At 39.0% G+C, this 17,318-nt stretch overlaps 1 non-coding gene across 1 annotated transcript; it reads left to right on the top strand.

The window, feature by feature from the left end:
- The first annotated feature begins 6,881 nt into the window (after nt 1-6,881).
- LOC148577734 (small nucleolar RNA R71) lies at nt 6,882-6,989 on the top strand. Its single transcript, XR_015904665.1, has one exon. It is a non-coding gene; the product is annotated as a small nucleolar RNA R71 (small nucleolar RNA).
- The last annotated feature ends 10,329 nt before the right edge of the window (nt 6,990-17,318 follow it).

The raw sequence follows: 17,318 nt of genomic DNA, 5'->3' as shown, positions 1-17,318 counted from the left end.
TCAGAATAGACCATCCTGGACATATTCTATGATGGTCTGTCTGAATTAGCTTAAAATGTCGTTGGATACCTTTGTAGGTGGATCCATTCACTTAAAGAAAACGCCTGCAGAAGCTCAAAAACTCATTGACATGGTTGCTAATAACCAGTTCATGTACACTTCTGAGAGGAATCCTGTGAGTAATGGGACGCCTATGAAGAAGGGAGTTCTTGAAATTGATACTCTGAATGCCATATTGGCTCAGAATAAAATATTGACTCAGCAAGTTAATATGATTTTTCAGAGTCTGAATGGAATGCAAGCTGCATCCAACAGTACTCAAGAGGCATCTTCTGAAGAAGAAGCTTATGATCCTGAAAATCCTGCAATAGCAGAGGTGAATTATATGGGTGAACCTTATGGAAACACCTATAACCCCTCATGGAGAAATCACCCAAATCTCTCATGGAAGGATCAACAAAAGCCTCAACAAGGCTTTAATAATGGTGGAAGAAATAGGTTTCACAATAGTAAACCTTTTCCATCATCCACTCAGCAACAGACAGAGAACTCTGAACAAAATACCTCTAATTTAGCAAACTTAGTCTTTGATCTATCTAAGGCCATTGTAAGTTTCATGAATGAAACAAGGTCCTCTATTAGAAATTTGGAGGCACAAGTGAGCCAGCTGAGTAAAAGGATCACTGAAATCCCTCCTAGTACTCTCCCAAGCAATACAGAAGAAAATCCAAAAGGAGAGTGCAAGGCCATTGACATAGTCAACACGGCCGAACCTGGAGAGGAAGGGGAGGACGTAAATCCCAGTGATCAATAAGGAGTTTCCCTTTGAGGAACGAAAGGAATCTGAGGCTCAACTAGAGACCATAGAGATTCCATTAAACCTCCTTATGCTATTCATGAGCTCTGATGAGTATTCCTCTTCTGAAGAGAATGAGGATGTTATTAAGGAGTAAGTTACCAAGTACCTTGGTGCAATCATGAAGCTGAATGCCAAATTATTTGGTATTGAGACTTGGGAAGATGAACCTCCCTTGTTCACCAATGAACTGAGTGATCTGGATCAACTGACATTGCCTCAGAAGAAACAGGATCCTGGAAAGTTCCTAATACCTTGTACCATAGGCACCATGATCTTTGAAAAGGCTCTGTGTGACTGGTGCGCAGAAATTGTGATTACACTTTGATTATGTAAAATTCATCGCTCTTTCTTTCCCTGGTAATGGCGCCAAAAACATGATGCCAATACCATGGTTCACAACTTCGCACAACTAACCAGCAAGTGCACTGGGTCGTCCAAGTAATACCTTACGTGAGTAAGGGTCGAATCCCACGGAGATTGTTGGTATGAAGCAAGCTATGGTCACCTTGTAAATCTCAGTCAGGCGGATATAAGATAGTAATGTGGTTTTCGAAAATAATTAATAAAATAGGGATAGAAATACTTATGTAAATCATTGGTGAGAATTTCAGATAAGCGAATAGAGATGCTTTCGTTCCTCTGAACCTCTGCTTTCCTGCTATCTTCATCCAATCAGTCTTACTCCTTTCCATGGCTGGCTTTATGTGATGCATCACCATTGTCAATGGCTACTTTCGGTCTTCTCTCGGGAAAATGATCCAAATGCCCTGTCACGGCACGGCTAATCGTGTGGAGGCATCACCCTTGTCAATGGTTACATCCTATCCTCTCAGTGAAAATGGTCAACGCACCCTGTCACGGCACGGCTATTCATCTGTCGGTTCTCGACCATGCTGGAATAGGATTTACTATCCTTTTGCGTCTGTCACTACGCCCAGCACTCGCGAGTTTGAAGCTCGTCACAGTCATTCAATCATTGAATCCTACTCGGAATACCACAGACAAGGTTTAGACTTTCCGGATTCTCTTGAATGTCGCCATCATTCTAGCTTACACCACGAAGATTCTGATTAAGAGATCTAAGAGATACTCATTCAATCTAATGTAGAACGGAAGTGGTTGTCAGGCACGCGTTCATAGGGAATGATGATGATTGTCACGTTCATCACATTCAGGTTGAAGTGCGAATGAATATCTTAGAAGCGAAATAAGATGAGTTGAATAGAAAACAGTAGTACTTTGCGTTAATCTTTGAGGAACAGTAGAGCTCCACACCTTAATCTATGGAGTGTAGAAACTCTACCGTTGAGAATACATAAGTGAGTAGAGGGTAGGCATGGCCGAGTGGCCAGCCTCCCATGGAGGTCTAGAGATCTAAAAATGATCAAAAGATGTCTAATACAATAGTAAAAGGTCCTATTTATAATAGACTAGCTACTAGGGTTTACATAAGTAAGTAATTGATGTATAAATCCACTTTCGGGGCCCACTTGGTGTGTGTTTGGGCTGAGCTTTAACTTTCTATGTGCAGAGGCCATTTGTGGAGTTGAACGCCAGGTTTTGATCCATTTCTGGCGTTCAACTCTGGTTCTTGATCCATTTTTGGCGCTGAACTCCAGAATTGGGCAGAGAACTAGCGTTGAGCGCCAGTTTACATCCCTTATCCTCGAGCAAAGTATGGACTATTATATATTGCTGGAAAGCCCGGGATGTCTACTTTCCAACACAATTGGAAGCGCGCCATTTTGAGTTCTGTAGCTCCAGAAAATCAACTTTGAGTGCAGGGAGGTCAGAATCCAACAGCATCAATAGTCCTTCTTCAACCTCTGATTCTGATTTCTGCTCAAGTCCCTCAATTTCAGCCAGAAAATACCTGAAATCACAGAAAAACACACAAACTCATAGTAAAGTCCAGAAATGTGAATTTAACATAAAAACTAATGAAAACATCCCTAAAAGTAGCTAGATCCTACTAAAAATATACTAAAAACAATGCCAAAAAGCGTATAAATTATCCGCTCATCACAACACCAAACTTAAATTGTTGCTTGTCCCCAAGCAACTGAAAATCAAATAGGATAAAAAGAAGAGAATATACTATAAATTCCAAACTATCAATGAAACATAGCTCCAATCAAATGAGCGGGACTTATAGCTTTTTGCCTCTTGAATAGTTTTGGCATCTCACTTTATCCATTGAGGTTCAGAATGATTTGCATCTATAGGAACTCAGAGTTCAGATAGTGTTATTGATTCTCCTAGTTCAGTATGATGATTCTTGAACACAGCTATTTTATGAGTCTTGGCCGTGGCCCTAAGCATTTTGTTTTCCAGTATTACCACCGGATACATAAATGCCACAAACACATAATTGGGTGAACCTTTTCAGATTGTGACTCAGCTTTGCTAAAGTCCCCAATTAGAGGTGTCCAGGGTTCTTGAGCACACTCTTTTTTTTTTCTTTGGACCTTGACTTTAACCGCTCAGTCTCATGTTTTCACTTGACACCTACACGCCACAAGCACATGGTTAGGGACAGCTTGGTTTAGCCGCTTAGACCAGGATTTTATTCTTTTAGGTCCTCCTATCCACTGATGCTCAAAGCCTTGGGATCCTTTTTATTTACCCTTGCCTTTTGGTTTTAAGGGTTATTGGCTTTTTGCTCTTGCCTCTTGGTTTTAAGAGCTTTTGGCTTTTTCTGCTTGCTTTTTCTATTTTTTTTTCGCCTATTTTTTATTTTTTATTTTTTTTCTGCAAGCTTTGTTCTTTGCTGCTTTTTCTTGCTTCAAGAATCATTTTTATGATTTTTCAGATTATCAAATAACATGTCTCCTAGTCATCATTCTTTTAAGAGCCAACATATTTAACATTCTTAAACAACAACTTCAAAAGACATATGCACTGTTCAAGCATACATTCAGAAAACAAGAAGCATTGTCACCACATCAATATAATTAAGCTAAGTTCAAGGATAAATTCAAAACTCATGTACTTCTTGTTCTTTTGAATTAAAATATTTTTCATTTAAGAGAGGTGATGGATTCATAGGACATTCATAACTTTAAGACATAGTTACTAACTACTAATGATCATGTGATGAAGACACAAACATAGATAAGCACTTAACATAGAAAACGAAAAACAGAGAAAGTAAGAACAAGGAATGAGTTCACCTTAGTGATGGTGGCGTTTCCTTCTTGAGGAACCAATGATGTTCTTGAGCTCTTCTATGTCTCTTCCTTTCCTTTGTGGCTTGATGTTCCACCCTTAGTTGTCCCATATTGGAACTCAATTCTCCTAGGGAGGTGTTGATTTGCTCCCAAATATTTATGTGGAGGGAAGTGCATCCCCTGAGGTATCTCAGGGATCTCTTGATTTGCAGCCACATGTTCTACCACTGAGCTATAGACCCTTGAGATGAATCTTTCCATCTCCCATGACTCGGAGGTGGAAGCAATTGTCTTCCCTTTCCTCTTTCTTGAGGTTTCTCTGGCCTTAGGTGCCATTAATGGTTATGGAAAAACAAAAAAAACTATGCTTTTACCACACCAAACTTAGAATGTTGCTCACCCTCGAGCAAAAGAAGAAAGAATAGAAGAAGAAGAAGAAGATATGGAGGAGATGGAGGGATGTATGTATTCGGCCATATGGGTGGGATTGGGTGGGAGAGAGATGTTGAATTTTGAAGGTAGGTGGGTGTATGGATGTGAGTGGTAAATGGAAAACAGAAGGGATGATCGTGAATGGAAAGAGAGATGATGAGGTAGGTGGGGATCCTGTGGGGTCCACAGATCCTGAGATGATCCTGTGGGGTCCACAGATCTTGAGGTGTCAAGGCATTTACATCCCTGCACCAATTTAGGCATGAAAAATGCCCTTGCACACAACTCTGGGCGTTCAGCGCCAGGTTGGTGCCCATTTTGGGCGTTCAACGCCCATTTGTTGCCCATTTCTGGCGTTGAACGCCAGAACCATGCTTGTTCTGGGCGTTCAGCGCCAGTTCCTCTCCAGGGTGCAATTCTGGCGTTCAGCGCCCAGATGATGCCCATTTTGGGCGTTCAGCGCCCAGATACTGCTCTTTTTGGGCGTTCAGCGCCAGAACCATGCTCTGTTCTGGCGTTGAACGCCAGGCAGATGCTTCCTCCAGGGTGTGGTTTTTCTTCTGCTGTTTTTGATTCCGTTTTTAATTTTTATATTTATTTTGTGACTCCACATGATCATGAACCTATAAAGACATATAACTAAGAAAAATATAGTTAGATAAATAAAAATTGGGTTGCCTCCCAATAAGTGCTTCTTTAATGTCAATAGCTTGATAGTGGGATCTCATGGAGGCTTACAGATTTTCAGAGCATTGTTGAGACTCTCCAACACCAAACTTAGAGTTTGGATATGGGAGTTCAACACCAAACTTAGAGTTTGGTTGTGGCCTCCCAACACCAAACTTAGAGTTTGACTGTGGGGGCTTTGTTTGACTCTGCTTTGAGAGAAGCTTTTTCTGCTTCCTCTCCATGGATGCAGAGAGAGATCCTTGAGTTGTAAACACAAGGTTGTCCTTATTTATTTGAAGGATCAATTCTCCTCTGTCCACATCAATCACAGCTCTTGCTGTGGCTAGGAAAGGCCTTCCTAAAATGATGGATTCATCCTCTTCCTTTCCAGTATTCAAGACTATGAAATCAGTAGGGATGTAAAGGCCTTCAACCTTCACTAACACGTCCTCTACTTGTCCATAAGCCTGTTTTCTTGAATTATCTGCCATCTCTAATGAGATTTTAGCAGCTTGCACCCCATAGATTCCCAGTTTCTCTATTATAGAGAGGGGCATGAGGTTTATCCCTGAACCAAGGTCACACAGAGCCTTAAAGATCATGGTGCCTATGGTACAAGGTATTATGAACTTTCCAGGATCCTGTCTCTTCTGAGGCAATGTCAGTTGATCCAGATCACTTAGTTCATTGGTGAACAAGGGAGGTTCATCTTCCCAAGTTTCAATACCAAATAATTTAGCATTCAGCTTCATGATTGCACCAAGAAACTTGGCAGTTTGCTCTTCAGTAACATCCTCATTCTCTTCAGAAGAGGAATACTCATCAGAGCTCATGAAGGGCATAAGGAGGTTTAATGGAATCTCTATGGTCTCTAGATGAGCCTCAGATTCCTTTGGTTCCTTAGAGGGAAACTCCTTATTGATCACTGGACGTCCCAGGAGGTCTTCCTCCTTGGGATTCACGTCCTCTCCTTCCCTTACAGGTTCGGCCATGATGCTTATGTCAATGGCCTTGCACTCTCCTTTTGGATTCTCTTCTGTATTGCTTGGGAGAGTACTAGGAGGGATTTCAGTGATCCTTTTACTCAGCTGGCCCACTTGTGCTTCCAAATTTCTAATGGAAGACCTTGTTTCATTTATGAAACTCACAGTGGCTTTAGATAGATCAGAGACTAAGTTTGCTAAGCTAGATGGATTCTGCTCAGAATTCTCTGTCTGTTGCTGAGTGGATGATGGAAAAGGCTTGCTATTGCTAAACCTGTTTCTTCCATCATTATTAAAGCCTTGTTGAGGCTTTTGATCCTTCCATGAGAGATTTGGATGATTTCTCCATGATGGATTATAGGTGTTTCCATAAGGTTCACCCATGTAATTTACCTCTGCTATTGCAGGGTTCTCAAGATCATAAGCTTCTTCTTCAGAAGATGCCTCTTGAGTACTATTGGATGCAGCTTGCATTCCATTCAGACTCTGAGAAATCATATTGACTTGCTGAGTCAATATTTTGTTCTGAGCCAATATGGCATTCAGAGTATCAACTTCAAGAACTCCCTTCTTCATAGGCGTCCCATTATTCACAGGATTCCTCTCAGAAGTGTACATGAACTGGTTATTAGCAACCATGTCAATGAGTTCTGTAGCTTCTGCAGGTGTTTTCTTTAGGTGAATGGATCCACCTGCAGAAGTATCCAATGACATCTTTGATAGCTCAGATAAACCATCATAGAATATATCTAGGATGGTCCATTCTAAAAGCATGTCAGAAGGACACTTTTTGGTCAGCTGCTTGTATCTTTCCCAAGCTTCATAGAGGGATTCACCATCTTTTTGTTTGAAGGTTTAAACATCCACTCTAAGCTTGCTCAGCTTTTGAGGAGGAAAGAACTTGGCTAAGAAAGCCGTGACCAGCTTATCCCAAGAGTTCAGGCTATCTCTGGGTTGAGAGTCCAACCACACTCTAGCTCTGTCTCTTACAGCAAAAGGGAAAAGTATGAGCCTGTAGACTTCAGGATCTACTCCATTAGTCTTAACAGTATCACAGATCTGCAAGAATTCAGTTAAGAACTGAAAAGGATCTTCAGATGGAAGTCCATGAAACTTGTAGTTCTGCTACATCAGAGAAACTAGCTGAGGTTTCAGCTCAAAATTGTTTGCTCCAATGGTAGGAATGGAGATGCTTCTTCCATGTAAATTGGAATTTGGTGCAGTAAAGTCACCAAGCATTCTCCTTGCATTGTTGTTGGGTTCGGCTGCCATCTCCTTTACTTGTTCGAAATTTTCAATCAAGTTATCTCTGGATTGTTGTAATTTAGCTTCTCTTAGTTTCCTCTTCAGAGTCCTTTCAGGTTCTGGATCAGCTTCAACAAGAATGCCTTTTTCCTTGTTCCTGCTCATAAGAAAGATAAGAAAACAAGAAAAGAAGAGGAATCCTCTATGTCACAGTAAAGAGGTTCCTTATTGTTAGTGGAAGAAAAGAAGAAGAGAAAAATCTGAACTCAGAAAGAGAGAGAGAGGGTTCGGATTTTTGGTGGGTGAGGGAGAGATGTTAGTAGATGAATAAATAAATAGAATAAGATGAGAGAGGGAAAATTTCAAAAATAATTTTTTTGAAAAAGAGTTAGTGATTTTTGAAAATAGTTTTTGAAAAAGGTTAGTAATTTTCGAAAATAAAAATAAAAAATTAAAATAATTAGTTAATTAAAAAGAGATTTTGAAAAAGGGGGAAGATATTTTCGAAAATGAGAGAGAGAGAGTTAGTTAGGTGGTTTTGAAAAAGATAAGAAACAAACAAAAAGTCAGTTAGTTAGTTGAAACAAATTTTGAAAAGATAAGAAGTTAGGAAGTTAGAAAAGATATTTTTGAAATCAAATTTTTGAAAAAGATAAGATAAGAAGATATTTTTGAAAAGATATGATAGAAATTATTTTTTGAAAAAGATTTGAATTTTTAAAATCACAATTAATGACTTGATTCACAAGAAACCACAAGATATGATTCTAGAACTTAAAGTTTGAATCTTTCTTAACAAGTAAGTAACAAACTTGAAATTTTTGAATCAAAACATTAATTGATTATGTTATTTTCGAAAATTTGATATAAAAATAAGAAAAAGATTTTTGAAAAATATTTTTGGAATTTTCGAAAATAACTAAGAAATTTGAAAAAGATTTGATATTTGAAAAAGATTTTGAAAAAGATGAGATTTTTAAATTGAAAATTTGATTTGACTCATAAAAACAACTAGATTTTTTAAAAATTTTTTGAAAAAGTCAAATCTAATTTCCGAATTTTTAAGAGAGAAAAAGGGAAAGATATTTTTTTTTTGATTTTTGAATTTTTAATGATGAGAGAGAAAAATAAGAAAAATGATGCAATGCATGAAATTTTTAGATTAAAACAATGAATGCATGCAAGAATGCTATGAATGTCAAGATGAACACCAAGAACACTTTGAATGCCAAGATGAACACCAAGAACATATTTTTGAAAAATTTTTAATGCAAGGAAAACATGCAAGACACCAAACTTAGAATTCTTTAATGCTTAGACACTAAGAATTCAAGAATGTATATGAAAAACAAGAAAAGACACAAAACATGCAAATGCAAAGATCAAACAAGAAGACTTACTAAGAACAACTTGAAGATCATGAAGAACACTATGAATGCATGAGAATTTTCGAAAAATGCAAGATGCACATGCAATTGACACCAAACTTATAACGTGACTCAAGACTCAAACAAGAAACACACAATATTTTTTATTTTTATGATTTTATGATTTTTTTGTATTTTTATTTTAAAATTTTCGAAAATTATTTTGAAAAAAGAAAAAGAAAAAAAATAAGGATTCAAAATTTTTCATATGAATTCCAGGAATCTTGTACTCTTTAGTCTAAAGCTCCAATCTGAGGGTTAGACATGGCTTAATAGCCAGTCAAGCTTTAGAATGGATTTACATCCATTGAGGTGATTAGTTGAAGACCAATCCCAAAGGAGTTTGGGTATGGCTTTTCAGCCAGATAGGATTCAACATGTTACCATGAAACTCTAGAATTCATTCTTGAAAGTTTTGAAGCCATAGAATAATTTATTTTTGAAAACATTATTTTTTATTATTTTTTCGAAAACAAAGGAGAAATTTTTTTGAAAAATTTTTGAAAATTTTTTTTGAAAATAAAACAAAAAGAAAATTACCTAATCTGAGCAACAAGATGAACCGTCAGTTGTCCAAACTCGAACAATCCCCGGCAACGGCGCCAAAAACTTGGTGCGCAGAAATTGTGATTATACTTTGATTATGTAAAATTCATCGCTCTTTCTTTCCCTGGTAATGGCGCCAAAAACATGATGCCAATACCATGGTTCACAACTTCGCACAACTAACCAGCAAGTGCACTGGGTCGTCCAAGTAATACCTTACGTGAGTAAGGGTCGAATCCCACGGAGATTGTTGGTATGAAGCAAGCTATGGTCACTTTGTAAATCTCAGTCAGGCGGATATAAGATAGTAATGTGGTTTTCGAAAATAATTAATAAAATAGGGATAGAAATACTTATGTAAATCATTGGTGAGAATTTCAGATAAGCGAATAGAGATGCTTTCGTTCCTCTGAACCTCTGCGTTCCTGCTATCTTCATCCAATCAGTCTTACTCCTTTCCATGGCTGGCTTTATGTGATGCATCACCATTGTCAATGGCTACTTTCGGTCTTCTCTCGGGAAAATGATCCAAATGCCCTGTCACGGCACGGCTAATCGTCTGGAGGCATCACCCTTGTCAATGGTTACATCCTATCCTCTCAGTGAAAATGGTCAACGCACCCTGTCACGGCACGGCTATTCATCTGTCGGTTCTCGATCATGCTGGAATAGGATTTACTATCCTTTTGCGTCTGTCACTACGCCCAGCACTCGCGAGTTTGAAGCTCGTCACAGTCATTCAATCATTGAATCCTACTCGGAATATCACAGACAAGGTTTAGACTTTCTGGATTCTCTTGAATGCCGCCATCATTCTAGCTTACACCACGAAGATTCTGATTAAGAGATCTAAGAGATACTCATTCAATCTAATGTAGAACGGAAGTGGTTGTCAGGCACGCGTTCATAGGGAATGATGATGATTGTCACGTTCATCACATTCAGGTTGAAGTGCGAATGAATATCTTAGAAGTGAAATAAGATGAGTTGAATAGAAAACAGTAGTACTTTGCGTTAATCCTTGAGGAACAGCAGAGCTCCACACCTTAATCTATGGAGTGTAGAAACTCTACCGTTGAGAATATATAAGTGAGTAGAGGGTAGGCATGGCCGAGTAGCCAGCCTCCCATGGAGGTCTAGAGATCTAAAAATGATCAAAAGATGTCTAATACAATAGTAAAAGGTCCTATTTATAATAGACTAGCTACTAGGGTTTACATAAGTAAGTAATTGATGTATAAATCCACTTCCGGGGCCCACTTGGTGTGTGCTTGGGCTGAGCTTTAACTTTCTACGTGCAGAGGCCATTTGTGGAGTTGAACACCAGGTTTTGATCCATTTTTGGCGTTCAACTCTGGTTCTTGATCCATTTCTGGCGCTGAACTCCAGAATTGAGCAGAGAGCTGGCGTTGAATGCCAGTTTACGTCATCTATCCTCGAGCAAAGTATGGACTATTATATATTGCTGGAAAGCTCTGGATGTCTACGTTCCAACACAATTGGAAGCGCGCCATGTTGAGTTCTGTAGCTCTAGAAAATCCACTTTGAGTGCAGAGAGGTCAGAATCCAACAGCATCAGCAGTCCTTCTTCAACCTCTGATTCTGATTTCTGCTCAAGTCCCTCAATTTCAGCCAGAAAATACCTAAAATCACAGAAAAACACACAAACTCATAGTAAAGTCCAGAAATATGAATTTAACATAAGAACTAATGAAAACATCCCTAAAAGTAGCTAGATCCTACTAAAAACATACTAAAAATAATGCCAAAAAGCGTATAAATTATCCGCTCATCAGTGACCTTGGTTCAGGGATAAACCTCATACCCTTCTCAGTAATGGGGAAGCTGGGAATCTTTGAGGTGCAAGCTGCTAAAATCTCATTAGAGATGGCAGACAATTCAAGAAAACAGGCTTATGGACAAGTAGAGGACGTGTTAGTAAAGGTTGAAGGCCTTTACATCCCTGCTGATTTCATAATCCTTGATACTGGGAAGGATGAGGATGAATCCATCATCCTTGGAAGATCTTTCCTAGCCACAGCAAGAGCTGTGATTAATGTTGACAGAGGTGAATTAGTCCTTCAATTGAATGAGGACTCCCTTGTGTTTACAACTCAAGGTTACCCTTCTGTAAACATGGAAAAGAGGCACAGTAAGCTTCTCTCAAAACAGAGTCAACCAGAGCCCTCACAGTCAAACTCTAAGTTTGGTGTTGAACTCCCATATCCAAACTCTAAGTTTGGTGTTGGGAAGTCTCAACAATGCTCTGAACATCTATGAGGCTCCATGAGAGCCCACTGTCAAGCTATTGACATTAAAGAAGCGCTTGTTGGGAGGCAACCCAATTTTTATTTATCTAATTTTATTTTTCTTGTTCTTTCATGTTTTATTAGGTTCATGATCATGTGGAGTCACAAAATAAATATAAAAATTGAAAACGGAATCAAAAATAGCAGAAGAAAAATCACACCCTGGAGGAAGACCTTACTGGCGTTCAACACCAGAACAGAGCATGGTTCTGGCGCTGAACGCCCAAAATGGGCAGCATCTGGGCGTTTGAACGCCAGAATTGCACCCTGGAGAAGAGCTGGCGCTGAACGCCCAGAACAAGCATGGTTCTGGCGTTCAACACCAAAAATGGGCAACAAATAGACGTTCAACGCCCAGAACAAGCACCAATCTGGCGCTGAATGCCCAGAGTTGTGTGCAAGGGCATTTTGCATGCCTAATTTGGTCCAAGGTTGTAAATTCTTGAACACCTCAGCATCTGTGGACCCCATAGGATCACCTCAGGATCTGTGGACCCCACAGGATCCCCACCTACCTCCGCTCACTTCTTCTCACCCCTCTTTCACACAATTCCATAAACACTCTTCCCAAAACTCTTCACCAATCACTTCAATCCCTCCCTTCCCTATATAAAGCCCTCCATTCTTCTTCATTTTCACACAACACAACCCTCTCTTTCCCTTCTTGGCCGAATACACCCCTCCCCCTTCTCCTCCATATTTTCTTCTTCTTCTTCTTCATCTATTCTTTCTTCTCTTGCTCGAGGGCGAGCAATATTCTAAGTTTGGTGTGGTAAAAGCATAAGCTTTTTGTTTTTCCATTACCATTGATGGCACCTAAGACCGGAGAATCCTCTAGAAAAGGGAAAGGGAAGACAAAAGCTTCCACCTCCGAGTCATGGGAGATGGAAAGATTCATCTCAAAAGCCCATCAAGACCACTTCTATGATGTTGTGGCCAAGAAGAAGGTGATCCCCGAGGTCCCTTTCAAGCTCAAGAAGAATGAGTATCCAGAGATCCGACATGAAATCCAAAGAAGAGGTTGGGAAGTTCTAACAAACCCCATCCAACAAGTCGGCATCCTAATGGTTCAAGAGTTCTATGCCAATGCATGGATCACTAGGAACCATGATCAAAGTAAGAACCCAAACCCAAAGAATTATATTACAATGGTTCGGGAGAAATACTTAGATTTTAGTCCGGAAAATGTGAGGTTGGCGTTTAACTTGCCTATGATGCAAGGAGATGCACGCCCCTACACTAGAAGGGTAAACTTTAATCAAAGGTTGGACCAAGTCCTCATGGACATATGTGTGGAAGGAGCTCAATGGAAGATTGACTCCAAAGGAAAGCCGGTTCAATTAAGAAGACTGGACCTCAAGCCTGTGGCTAGAGGATGGTTGGAATTCATCCAACGCTCCATCATCCCCACTAGCAACCGATCTGAAGTTACTGTGGATCAGGCCATCATGATACATAGCATCATGATTGGAGAGGAAGTAGAGCTGGAGCTTTCATAGAAGGAGACATTCCCATTGAGGAAGAGAAGCCCATCACTAAGAAAAGGATGAAGCAAGCAAGAGAGCCCATTCATGGATCTCAAGAGACGCATAAAGCTCATCACCATGAGATCCCGGAGATGCCTCAAATGCATTTTTCTCCACAAAACTATTGGGAGCAAATCAAAACCTCCCTAGGAGAATTAAGTTCCAACATGGGACAATTAAGGGTGGAACATCAAGAGCACTCCATCATCCTTCATGAAATAAGAGAAGATCAAAAAGCAATGAGGGAGGAACAACAAAGACAAGGAAGAGACATAGAAGAGCTCAAGGACATCATTGGTTCTTCAAGAAGGAAACGCCACCATCACTAAGGTGGACTCATTCCTTGTTCTTACATTCTCTGTTTTTCGTTTTCTCTATGTTAAGTGCTTATCCATGTTTGTGTCTTCATTACATGATCATTAGTATTTAGTAACTTTGTCTTAAAGTTATGAATGTCCTATGAATCCATCACCTCTCTTAAATGAAAACTGTTTTAATTCAAAAGAACAAGAAGTACACGAGTTTCGAATTTATCTTTGAACTTAGTTTAATTATATTGATGTGGTGACAATGCTTCTTGTTTTCTGAATGAATGCATGAACAGTGCATATGTCTTTTGAAGTTGTTGTTTAAGAATGTTAAATATGTTGGCTCTTGAAAGAATGATGATAAGGAGACATGTTATTTGATAATCTGAAAAATCATAAAAATGATTCTTGAAGCAAGAAAAAGCAGCAAAGAACAAAGCTTGCAGAAAAAAAAATATAGGCAAAAAAAAAAAGAGAAAAAGCAAGCAGAAAAAGCCAAAAGCTCTTAATACCAAGAGGCAAGAGCAAAAAGCCAATAACCCTTAAAACGAAAAGGCAAGGGTAAATAAAAAGGATCCCAAGGCTTTGAGCATCAGTGGATAGGAGGGCCTAAAGGAATAAAATCCTGGCCTAAGCGGCTAAACCAAGCTGTCCCTAACCATGTGCTTGTGGCGTGAAGGTGTCAAGTGAAAACTTGAGACTGAGCGGTTAAAGTCAAGGTCTAAAGCAAAAACAGAGTGTGCTTAAGAACCCTGGACACCTCTAATTGGGGACTTTAGCAAAGCTGAGTCACAATCTGAAAAGGTTCACCCAATTATGTGTCTGTGGCATTTATGTATCCGGTGGTAATACTGGAAAACAAAGTGGTTAGGGCCACAGCCAAGACTCATAAAATAGCTGTGTTCAAGAATCATCATACTGAACTAGGAGAATCAATAACACTATCTGAACTCTGAGTTCCTATAGATGCAAATCATTCTGAACCTCAATGGATAAAGTGAGATGCCAAAACTATTCAAGAGTCAAAAAGCTATAAGTCCCACTCATTTGATTGGAGCTATGTTTCATTGATAGTTTGGAATTTATAGTATATTCTCTTCTTTTTATCCTATTTGATTTTCAGTTGTTTGGGGACAAGCAACAATTTAAGTTTGGTGTTGTGATGAGCGAATAATTTATACGCTTTTTGGCATTGTTTTTAGTATGTTTTTAGTAGAATCTAGTTACTTTTAGGGATGTTTTCATTAGTTTTTATGTTAAATTCACATTTCTGGACTTTACTATGAGTTTGTGTGTTTTTCTATGATTTCAGGTATTTTCTGGCTGAAATTGAGGGACTTGAGCAAAAATCAGATTCAGAGATTGAAGAAGGACTGCTGATGCTGTTGGATTCTGACCTCCCTGCACTCAAAGTAGATTTTCTGGAGCTACAGAACTCAAAATGGCACGCTTCTAATTGCGTTGGAAAGTAGACATCCAGGGCTTTCTAGTAATATATAATAGTTTATACTTTGGCCGAGTTTAGATGACGTAAAAGGGCGTTGAACGCCAGTTCTATGCTACTGTCTGGAGTTAAACGCAAGAAACACGTCACAAACCAGAGTTGAACGCCAGAAACACGTTACAAACTGGCGTTCAACTCCAAGAATGACCTCTGCACGTGTAACATTCAAGCTCAGCCCAAGCACACACCAAGTGGGCCCCGGAAGTGGATTTATGCATCAATTACTTACTTCTGTAAACCCTAGTAACTAGTTTAGTATAAATAAGACTTTTTACTATTGTATTAGACATCTTTGGTCTCAGTTTTAATCTATTGTTCATCTTTGGATGCCTAGTTCTTAGATCATGGGGGCTGGCCATTCGGCCATGCCTGGACCTTTCACTTATGTATTTTTTAACGGTAGAGTTTCTACACTCCATAGATTAAGGTGTGGAGCTCTGCTGTTCCTCAAAGATTAATGCAAAGTACTACTGTTTTTCTACTCAATTCAACTTATTCCGCTTCTAAGATATTCATTCGCACTTCAACCTGAATGTGATGAACGTGACAATCATCATCATTCCCTATGAACGCGTGCCTGACAACCACTTCCGTTCTACCTTAGATTGAATGATTATCTCTTGGATCTCTTAATTAGAATCTTCGTGGTATAAGCTAGGTTGATGGCAGCATTCATGAGAGTCCAGAAAGTCTAAACCTTGTCTGTGGTATTTCGAGTAGGACTCTGGGATTGAATGACTGTGACGAACTTCAAACTCGCGAGTGCTGGGCGTAGTGACAGACGCAAAAGGAGGGTGAATCCTATTCCAGTATGATCGAAAACCTCAGATGATTAGCCGTGCTGTGACAGAGCATTTGGACCATTTTCACAAGAGGATAGGATGCAGCCATTGACAAGGGTGATGCCTCCAGACGATTAGCCATGCAGTGACAGTGCATCGGACCATTTTCCAGAGAGGATTAAAAGTAGCCATTGACAACGGTGATGTCCTTACATAAAGCCAGCCATGGAAAAGAGTAAAACTGATTGGATGAAGACAGCAGGAAAGCAGAGGTTCAGAGGAACGAAAGCATCTCTATACACTTATCTGAAATTCTCACCAATGATATACATAAGTGTTTCTATCCTTATTTTCTATCTATTTATTATTAATTTTCAAAAACTCCATAACTATTTTATATCCGCCTGACTGAGATTTACAAGGTGACCATAGCTTGCTTCATACCAACAATCTCCGTGGGATCGACCCTTACTCACGTAAGGTTTATTACTTGGACGACCCAGTGCACTTGCTGGTTAGTTGTATCGAAGTTGTGAATGAAAAACAATTTATTAAGACGTGCGTACATAGTTTTTGATGCCGTTGCCTGATATCACAATTTCGTGCACCAGTTTCCAATGAATTGATGTTATTACTCTTCTTCTCAATTCAAGTCTTGTTCATCTAAGAGCGAGAGAGTCTTTGTTCTTCAAAGACCTAATTCTATTGAGAGAGGAATTAGATCTATTCGAATTCTATTATGAGCTTAAAAAAGGATTTATAAAATTCATTTTAAGACTCAACTCTCACAATTCTCTTAGTTGATAATTCAGAGCTTGATATGTGACGTGTAATCACTTTGAATTAAGATCTTGAGGATTGTGTGGCTTGGGATTAGCAATTTTTCTTTACCTCTTCTCATGAGTAATAGATCAAGAGATTGGCAATTGACTATGTTAAGAGAAATTGAATTACCAAGAGATTGGAATTCAACTACTTAAGATCTGCCATGGATCTACCTTACATGATTAAGAAGAAGTTGAGAATCATTGATTTTGGAAGAATCAACATCTCCAATCTCTAATGATTTCACCCCATGTCATTTCTTCACTATTAATTTCTCATTCTAGTTACTTGCTTCAATTTTCCTTCCGAATCACTAGCTTCTCTTTACTGCTCTTTGTCTCTAATTTCCTTTACATTTCAGCACTTTAATTTTCTCGCCATTTATTCTTCTGCATTTACATTATTGCAATTTGAGTTTATGCACTTTCAATTTCCAGTTATTTACATTCCCGCTCTTTACTTTCAGTCATTTATTTTCCTGCTCTTTACCTTTTAGCAATTTACTTCATTATCAAGTTATCCAAGATTTGAACAAACCTCATCAATTTGCTAGTTTAACTAGAATAGCCAATTAATTAGAATTTCTTAATCTATCAATCCTCGTGGGATCGACCTCACTCATAGTGAGTTATTACTTGATTACAACCTGGTGCATTTGTCGGTGGATATTGATAATCAAATCCGTATCAAGTTTTTGGCACTGTTGCCGGAGATTGATTAAGATTGACAATGA

This window comes from Arachis ipaensis, chromosome B1, assembly GCF_059453495.1.
Source record: "Arachis ipaensis isolate K30076 ecotype BB chromosome B1, ASM5945349v1, whole genome shotgun sequence".
Classification (NCBI taxonomy): domain Eukaryota; kingdom Viridiplantae; phylum Streptophyta; class Magnoliopsida; order Fabales; family Fabaceae; genus Arachis; species Arachis ipaensis.
Note: the sequence above shows the minus strand (reverse complement) of the source record. Positions and strands in the feature narration are given on the sequence as shown.